Source organism: Lathamus discolor, chromosome 3 (genome assembly GCF_037157495.1).
Source record: "Lathamus discolor isolate bLatDis1 chromosome 3, bLatDis1.hap1, whole genome shotgun sequence".
NCBI lineage: Eukaryota > Metazoa > Chordata > Aves > Psittaciformes > Psittacidae > Lathamus > Lathamus discolor.
In genome coordinates this window covers 124967466-124976288 of record NC_088886.1, presented here as the reverse complement: position 1 = coordinate 124976288, position 8823 = coordinate 124967466, and the positions used below count along the sequence as shown (strand labels likewise).

At 43.8% G+C, this 8823-nt stretch overlaps 1 protein-coding gene across 3 annotated transcripts in view; it reads left to right on the top strand.

Moving 5' to 3' along the window:
* The first annotated feature begins 1539 nt into the window (after nucleotides 1-1539).
* Nucleotides 1540-8823, top strand: part of PTPN4 (protein tyrosine phosphatase non-receptor type 4) — a 112954-nt gene continuing 105670 nt past the window's right edge. For 2 of the 3 annotated variants that reach the window (XM_065671504.1, XM_065671503.1), the window contains exon 1: nucleotides 1540-1669. The gene's annotated coding sequence lies outside the window, so the exon portion shown is untranslated. The remainder of the gene's footprint in view (nucleotides 1670-8823) is intronic. The other variant, XR_010610865.1, reaches the window with a different exon arrangement.

Below are 8823 nucleotides of genomic sequence, written 5' to 3'. Positions count from 1 at the left end.
ACCATTAAAACAGCCCCATTCCCTGTCTCTGGCTCATTTCCATTCACCATTAGGAATCTGACTACCTGGCAGCCCTGATGTCAATTCAGGCTTACTGCCATTTAAGTGACATTGCCCTGACCTGAAACTTGCACTCAGACTACTCACAAGCACCATGACATCGAGATGCACCAGTTACCGGCTGTCACTGAAGCACACTATTGCAGTGTTCAGGCGATCACTACCTCACCGCCTTTGTTAAATGCTTCCTTCAGCTCTACTTGCTCATTACGCTCCCATGCCACCCCTCCAGGGCCAAACTGCTGCCCTGGCGTGTCCTATGGCCTACACTCTATGGAGGCTCTGACCAGGCTGGTCCCCAGGCTGCACCTGAGAGCGTGGAAGACTTCACCTCTCCCGCCCTGCCCAGGCAGGAGCAGTAGCACTGTCTATCAGAAAGGCTGCGGCTACACCTCGCCTTCCCACAGCCGCATTTCTGAAGAAGGCGAACTCCCGCTCTCCAAAAGCCTCCCTGTCCGGGACAAGACTATGTTAACGGTGGTATTTCGGGTGAACGGCCCCTGGCAGGAGAGAAGAAAGAAGCCGAGCCCGTGGCTCCCACCGCTACCACCCCCCTCTGGAACGACCTTCGCCGCCACGAGAAACAACACACAGACAAGTACAACCACCACCAAGAAACGAACAAACCCCCAACAGTACAGCGCGGAGCACCGCCCCTTAACTGATGGATGGAGAATCCAACCAATCAGACCGCAGGAAAGACTCAGTCCTGCCTCTTCCCTTTTACAGACAAGCAGCTGGGCCAATCACAAGGGAAGCACGCCTCTCACTTCCCTTCTGACTCTCGCGAGCTTTCGCAGGTCAGCTCCCGCCCCGCCCGCCGCCGAGTGACTGCGCAGCCGCCATGTTGGTTGCTATGCTGCGAGGGCTCCTCGTATGAGGGAGGCGGGCACGAGGGGAGGAGGCTGTTGTTCCTCCCCCTTTCCCCTCCACAGGCGCTCGCTCACTCGCTTGCCTACCGTCAGGGAGGGCGCTTCTGCAGCGCTGCGCCGCCTCTCCCCTCCCCGGTCCCCTCTGCCTCCCGGCCGGGTCTGCGCACAGGGCGACTGCCGGTGTGCGTGAGGCGGCGGCGTGCCCCGTGAGGGGGAGACCCGACCAGCGCGGCGCTGCTCTGCCTGCACCGCGGCTCCCGCCTCGCCACCCCCTCCGGCCGGTCACTGTGAGGAAAGGGGAAAAGCAGAGGCCGGAGGGGGGGATCCGCTGCCGCCTCCCCCCTCCGGGCTCCCCCGTCCGTTCCTCCCCCAGCTCTTCCCCTCCATCCACCTCGCGGTCCCTCGGCCCAGCCGCCGCAGTACGATGTGGTCCTCGCTGCTGCGGCTGGGCGCGGGGCGGCTGCCGCGGCTGCTCTCGCCGCTCCCGAGGCTGCGGCTGGGGCGGTCGCTGCGGGGGAACTGAAGGCAGCGAGCGGCGCACCCGCTCCCGCGCGCGGGAGTGCGGTGCGGCGCTGCGCGGTGCTGCGCGCGCGCACCCCGGCGCGTGCCCGAGCGCCTGCGGCGCGTGCCCGTGCGCGGTGCGGGGGGTCGCGGGGCGGCAGCGGCGAGCGCAGCCCCCGCACCTCTTCCCTCCGCGGTCCCCGCTCCATCTGGAAGGACTTGGCTGTTATATGAAGGTAAGGCACGGCACGGCGCGGCGGCCGTCGGGGCGCCCGGGTCTCCGTGCTGGGGGTGGAGAGGGGCGTCGGCAAGGGGGGGGATACTGTGCGCTGCATTCCTGTGCTGTGACCCCCGTCCCCCTCCCGCGGCTGTGCGGGCCGCCGCTCCCCTCAGCCTCGCTCCCCCTCCCGTAACTTCGCGCACAGGTCGCCGGTGGCGGAGAGTGGCTGTGCCGAGAGCCCTCTTGGGGTGGGGGTGGGGGGGCGGGGGTGCCCTTTCTGTGTGTGTGTGTGTGTGTGTGTGTGTGTGTGTGTGTCCCCGAAAAGAAGGGAGATCCGGAGATCCGGATCCTGTCTGGCTCAGGCGTCGGGGGGATTGTGTGGAACCGGCCGCCGGCCCGCGGAGAGGGCTCGTAAACAGCCCTTGGGGAGCGAGCTGCGGGGCCGAGGGCGGTGGGGGCAGGTCGGGGCGGTTGGAGACTGTAAAATGTGGTGAACTCTGCTGAGTGCCCTAGACGGGTTATTGTTTTTAACATGCTTCATATGAAAGTTTGCGTGCCTGTGCTTTCTAGGCACATGTGCGCGTTGCCCTGGTTTTGGGCAAGGGAAATGGGTTTGAGTGCTGTCGTTGCATTCCTCTGGTACATTTTTAGTATCTCCCTCAAGCAGAAGGCTTGTATAATCGCCTGTGTCTATATGCGACAGAGGATTTCGGTGTACCTGGGGATGTGTTAATTCGTGTATACTGTTGCAGCACCAGCTGGAAGAGGAATAACGTCTTTTCCTCTCAAAAAATCTCCAAGAGCTAGTTGCTAAAACTAGATAGCTGCCAGTGGAAGTGAAATGTTCCCACCACTTGCCTATTCAAAGAATTTATGTCGTTTAGTTGTAAAATATATGTGAATGAACTTTGTGCTGCTACTTACCACCCTTCCAGGGCTTCAGTGTGGCCAAGCTGTTAAATTAACTGTGAGATAGAAAGTATTTATGTGATCTGTGTATAACAGAAGTGCTAGTGGATCTCAGCTGAAGAATAATTGTTACACTACAGTATGCACATACATTTTCTCACCCACGGGGCATTTTTCTTGCCCTGAGCCAAACTCTGTGTTGAATGGTAGGGGGGTTGTGAGTGCACATGTTTGCCTGCCTGTTACTGGCAAATAACTGCTCTGTAATGTTGGGAGCCACTGATGTGTTCACCCACATGCAGAGGTTTATGAGGTTGTCGCATAGTGAATGTGCGTTGCTGGAATACAAGAATGGGGTACATTAGAATTGGTAAAACCATTTTCTTATCAGGTATGTATATTGTATTGTAGGAAAGTTTTCCAGTTCATTGCCTAAACATAAAATATTCAGTATTGTAATCTTGTGGATGCCATTTTCTTGACAATGGATGTCTTGCTTCACTGACCTAAAAAGTTGTTTTTACATATTGGCATGACTCTGCCTTTGCACCATGTTGATAAAATATGATTCTGGGTGATAAGCTTACAGATATGTATGTGTGTGTCTATATGCTTCCCAGGCACATTTGTGCTTTATAAACTCAGAAATGTACCTGTTGGTCTGATTTTTTGAGATAATTTTGTTGTCATTACAGTTTGTGTATTTTTAGATTATGTTTGTGTTTTTGTAGGTTTTTTCTTTATTAGATTAAATCATTGCAATACAAATGCATTTTCCTCAAAAGTAGAGGCATATTAATATTTTACCTTTTGTTACATTTTCTTTATGTTTGCAGTTAAGTTTGTTTGGAATCAGGTTCACCTACTTAGGGTTTAGTTTGATGTCAGTTTCTTGTTTGGTAAAATTTTCCACGAAATGTGTTGTTTGTTGCCATGCTTTGCAATGTCTAATTTAGGTTGTACATAGCGGTATTGATTGAACACCCTTGCTAAAAATACTTTGCACTCTAGCAGCAGGTTGATTGTACTTATACTGTAGCAACAGGAAAGTTAAGCCTGTACTGTTCTTCTGTGACTAGAATTAATTTATTAGCAGCTACATTTATGAAACATGGACAAAACCAAAATCCTGTAATCTTAGAAGTAATGCTCATGGCTCTATGGAGTGAGCTGTCTATGAATGAATGGAGTTCATGTAGTACTATTTACATGTCATTGCCATTAGCATATTTGGGATATATTGTAAGTTAATACCCAGAGTACATAATTTTGGCTGTGATCCTGCAGTGACCCCCGTTTGGGCAGAGTGATCCACCTACACAAAACTCGCTGCAGGAACTGGAGCTCAAACATTCATTCTGTACCCATCAGTCTAATGTTTATCATGAGCATTTGCTGTGTGTGAATGTTTTGTATGTTTTGTTGTTAACCTTTGTGTTTGCGTGGCATGCCATACAGGCTTCTGTGGGTGCAGAAAGCTGCAGCTTTGGTGCCTAGAGTAACAGCCTAATACAGTAGTGTGTGACATGATTATTTTGGGAAAAAGAGGGTTTGAAATTTATTTCATATTGTAATTTAGTGCTCCTGAAAGGCCCTGATCAGCATTTGGGGGTTCCATCTCTCTAGGGTCTTGCTATTGTTGGAATATACTGGAATATTCTGGAGGAGGAGATGCTCAGGATGGTTCATTTAGTCTCTAAAAACTAACTTGTACATGGGAAACAAAAGACAGAATGGCTTGCTTGGGCAGTTTAGACCTTTGGATGAGGTAAATGGGTTGGGTTAAGTGTCTAAGTAAAATTATGGTGGATTAAAAATTCTGCTTTAACTTTTCAGCTGATCAAAACTTAATTAAAACAAATAGTGGGAACATATATGTGTTTTATTGTTGATGTCAACATTATATTGATAAACAGCACATTTCTGTGATTTGTCTTCTCAGGTTTTCATACTACTATTAGTTAGATCCTTTGATACATCATGATTCTGACTCATCCTTCCCTGTGTTCTGCCTCCCCACCTCCCAGTTTGGGTGTAAATTTGGTACAAGATCACATGAGTCCCATGCCTTTAAATCCTGTTTTTGTGTTACCTCACTTCCATTCTCACCCGTTAGAAAATGGTCAAACAAGAGAATCTTTCAGCAGATGGTTGACTCTGCTTTTTGTTTTTTGGTCTGGGTTTTTCTTTTTTTTTTTTTTTTCTGAGTAACACTGCACTTTCACTCTGGTGCTGTCATTGTTTCATAAAATGGCCAGACAAAATTCTCATGAGTTTTATTATGATCCAGCATCAACAACTGTAAAAATGGTTTGTGTGTATATATAATATGGGATTGTTTATTGTTTGTAACGGAAAGAAGGAACTGTGGAGGTGGAAGAAAAAGAGGAGGGGAGAATGGCCTGAGCAGGAGACAAAACCAAAAGAGCTGAACAGTGGCCTGGTAACACAACAGCAGGTCTTTAAAGTCTGGGCCAGCTGTTCATATATGCTTGTTTGGGAACAGAGGCTGTTACTCCTTGGGGATTTGTAATCCACTGAATTAGCACAAAAATAGTTTTACGTAGGCTTTTGAAAGCCTTTAATTTCTAAATTTTTTTAATTTTCTGGATGTTCTCTCTGATACGTTGTAAAGTTACGTATCTTTGGGTGCATATTTAAAAAATTCATTCTTTATTTTGAAGGATTTCAGAGTTATTAGAAAATTACTGCTATTTGTCACTTACAAAATAGATTGCTTCAAGTTTACAGCAGTTAATGTGTTCACAGATGTTTTATTGATGTGTCAACATACCAGAACCAGATGTCCACATGTAGGTTACAAGAATACGGTCTTTTATGGTGATCTGTGGTACAGCATTACTAAAGCCTGTGCTGCTTGTACGCTTGCTGTCCCAGTACTATGCTATAGAATATTACAGATGATGGTCATGTAGTTACTCAGGTAGATCACACAAGCATAACTAGATGAGTATTTGTTTGAAATGTGAGAATTACACCACGTTCTTCTTTCTCAGCTTATGCAGCTTCAAAAAAAACTTGGTAGGGTGATGCAGTTAGACCTCTCTTGGCACATTACTTCTTGGACAAGTTATAAGGTGGCTGTTGGATGATAAATGCAATTCCATATGTGTGGTTTATGAGATACTGCCATCTCTACAGTTACGTGAGGAAGGGGGAAATGGCTAATATCTATTTAAAAATAAACAGTCTTTTAATTATGAGTACTTATGATCTGTAATGAGGAATGCTCTAGGAAATATTTTCACTGATTGGGGAATGAAGTGCAGTTGCCACTTAACAGTTTTCAGGCCATCCATTAAATTTTAGAGGAAAAAATTGATAATGCATTTGCTTTTGCATATATGTTTGTACATTGCCTTTCTTGCCATTTCTTATTTTCTGCAGGGTAACTAGCCAAGAGAATAATGACTGAATTATTCTGCATGACCAAAAGCCAAAATCTTCAAATGAAAATCAGATGTAGTGCTGCTAGAGATTAACATTTTCACATGTGGATTTTTTTAATTAGATGGTGTAGATTAGATTGAAGGAAGATGTATTCAGTTTTCTTATCAACCTGGAGTTTATACTTTAAAAATCGCTAAATATCTGGTATTAAAACCTGAAAACCTTATTCTAACTGGGTCTTTTTTGGAATGATGCTCCAGTCTGGATGCTTCGGTTGAATGTAATTTTGTTATTTTGTTTGATAGTTTTAATAAAGTAATTTTATTTTTTTTAGTAGAAATACAATTTGATTTTATGCTGTTAATTGTGTTTGGGTTATACAAATGATCCTCACTTATTTTGTCTCTAAGAGGATATTAACTTTTAAGGCAGTTACTTTAGCTTTTCCTGAGTCCTTTGACCAGTTTATTGCATTTATGTACTAACATCTCACTGCCTTAAAAAACCCAAACCAACAAAGCCAAAAAAACCCACAAACCAGCTCCTCAAATAATATTCTGTGTCTGTTGTGAAAGACCAGAAATGAGAAACACTGAAACTGAATGTTTGTTGACTGCAATGAAAGTTACTTTTAAAAAGTTTTCTCAGATGAGAAAATTATTCTAAGTCTTATATGTATGTATTATGGCATCGGTCAGGCTTAAAGCCAGAAATTGGAGCTCTGTCTGCAGCAAATAGCTGTCCATGTAAACCAAAACATCAGCTGGTTAAAGATAAGAGCCTGCTATGTTTCCTCTGTCTCAGAGATGTGCTAACATACTTTGTCTTGGAAGAAGGTTAACAAGCAGTAGTGTTGTGTTTTCTTTAGCAGTGGAAGGTGGTATTTGCAGAAGAGGCAATCAAGTGGATTTGATGCACTGAAAAGCTGTGTTTTTTAAAATAAGAGATTCAAGGGTGACATAGCAGAAACTTGTGTTCTCTCTTGGCTGTGCCAATAGAGATTCAGTAGAGAATAGAAATAGAAATGTTGTTCATTTCTCTGTTTCATTTCTCCAGCTTTGTCTGGATGAATGGATAATTTCTTGAGGATGCCTTGCTTTGTATTTTCTTAAGATACGTCAAAGAGTAATAAGTTTAAAAACATGCTCATTGTAACGTAAAGCTCTTACCATAACTGATTTTTTGGGGAAAAAAATATAAAAAAACTAACATGGGATGTATTTCTCCAGGGACAGAAGAGGATGCTTCCCAGATCTTACACCAGTGATTCAGTGCATTTACTTAAATAATTAAAAAATAATAATAATTAAAAAAAAAAGACAAAGACAATTTAGGAAGAAAATCACATAGTGAAACTTTGGGCTTGTTTGTGGTGTGGTTTGGGGTTTTTTTGTTTGCCTTTTTTTTTCTGAATTCAGAAATGCTTTTTGGGGGGAGGGGAAATGCAGACTTCCCATGAAAAATTGGCTTTGGAGAGAGTTAAAATTAACATACATAGCTTTGCATTTGTCTGTCTTCATACTTGTAACAAGCTTTTAGTGTCATCTGAAAAAGTAGTGAGACATATTTTTGTCTTTAGATATGTGAATAGGGTTAAAGGTGGCTGGTGCTGATGACCAGCAATGTGTTGCAGTGTAAGTTTTTTGTTGGGTTTTTTGGTGTTGTGTTTTGTTTTGTTTTTTTTCCCTTGTGGATTGTGTATGTGCACTGCATATGGCAGCTTTGTATTGTCTCTAAACTGCATATAGCCTCAGTACTGTTTTTGAAGCATTCATATAGTGTGCCTACTCAGAAAAGGAGTCCCTTTTCTGGAGGAGAAGGGACTCATATCAAATAGTTTGTCTTTTTAAAAATAAAATTTTATATAACTTGGAATTTGAGTTTTAAATCACTGTGGCCTGTAACCTCCAAACTGTGAGCTGCTACTGAGACTTTCCTTGGAAGTGGTTCTTGGCTTTTTTTTTGGGAGGCAGGCTGCTGTTAGGGTTGATACCACAATCTGTTTTTAGTACTTGAGTGCAAATGAGGCTATGGGTGAGTCCTGGGAATCCTAATCTGCAAGTAATTCTCCACTTACTGTGTTTTAGTCTTGTGTGTTGACTCTCTAAGAAGATACGCATCCTATTAGCTCATCTCAATGCACCTGCTTTCCTTGGAGCTGATCTCTTTAATGTTTGAAGGGCCTTTCCAGATATAGTGTCTATGAAAAAAGATTAGAATGTAGCTGCCTCTAAAACTTAAAGAATGTATCACGTTTGTCTCAGTCTGGATGAACAAGACAGGAAAGAGAAAACGGGGAGTTGCCTTGCAGTGATTATAAAACATATCAAGTTTTGAAAAACACAATTAGGAAAGGTGAATAAGGGTTTTTTTTGTTTGTTTTGTATTAGCAAATCTCATGACCACGTGGGAAGCTGCTGCTGAAATAACTGTGGAACACACAACCACAGGAGGGGGAAACTGAAATATAGAAGTGGCATTGCAATGGAACATATAGATCAGTCAGCTGTGTTATGGGGTCAGTCATACCTCCAAATAATTTGAATATATTTTGGTTTGCTTGGTTTCTGTGAGCATGAGTTAGACTCCTGACTTAGATTTTTCATTATAGGGCTAATACAGTTGCTTCTAGTTGTGCTTCTAGAGTCTCAAATTCACTGTATGTCCAGCTATGTAAGGAGGGACAGAACATTAATGGTGGTAAGAGTTTTTATCTTTTTTAACCCTTCACGCATGAATATTTTGCTTTTATTATTTTATGATATATCAAAATATACCATATAAGTCAGATTTGTAAACCACTCAGTTTAGAAATGGCTTAAACTTTTAAGCTTTCAGATATTCATATTT